This window comes from Marmota monax, unplaced genomic scaffold (genome assembly GCF_021218885.2).
Source record: "Marmota monax isolate L192 unplaced genomic scaffold, Marmota_monax_Labrador192_F-V1.1 WCK01_AAM20220418_F8-fsc00013, whole genome shotgun sequence".
NCBI lineage: Eukaryota > Metazoa > Chordata > Mammalia > Rodentia > Sciuridae > Marmota > Marmota monax.
Genome location: NW_026692202.1, coordinates 21888431 through 21889261, shown reverse-complemented (window position 1 = coordinate 21889261; position 831 = coordinate 21888431).

Here is an 831-nt window from a genome sequence, read left to right as displayed (position 1 = left end):
ACAACTTTTTTTTTTTTAAGTAACAGAAAAGTATATAAGAGAATGTGAGTAAAGTCTTCTGTAATTTATATTGGAACAAATCTCATAGAGCAATTACATAGCTTCCATCGGTAAAGGGAGAAAGCACAGAGGAATTTAGAATCAACAAGACTTTTTTGTGTTCATTCTAAACTATCACCCTCTCAAGAGTGGGTAATACAAGTGTCTACTCCTTAAATTTCTATATTACAATAGAACACCTCCCTCGACCCCTGCTTTTTTTCATCTTCAGGCTCATAGAACTGATTACACACCAGGAACTCAGGGTCAAGGTCAGCATGACAGACTCTGACTCCAACCAACAGCATTATACTTACATTGATTTATTTTCCTGGAATCCCAAGTATGAGTGTCTATTTTAGTTCCAAATGGACTTACAATTGAACCCTTAATTTCTCCAAACCTAGATGGAAGACTGAATGTGAAAAATATTTAGTGAGAGAACCATGGGTCAGGAAATGGAAAGTAACTTCAGAGAACTACTGTGAGTTCAAGCACCAACTCTTAACTAGCATTCTGATCTCTAACAAGTAAATGGTCCCTTAATTCTCAAGTCTCTCACTCATTAAATGTAGATCCCAAGCCAGAAAGACATAGATTTTGAAGACTGAATGATATAATGTATAGGCAAATCCTTTGTAGACTTTAAAGTAGTACTGAGGTGTTGTCCCATTTTGTACTATTCTCTAATTTCATGTATTTCTCTAAAGGATGGTTTCCATTTTTGTCCTCCCTGACATCTTTTATCTCCAAATGCTATGGGGCAAAATTAGACATTATACAACTACATTG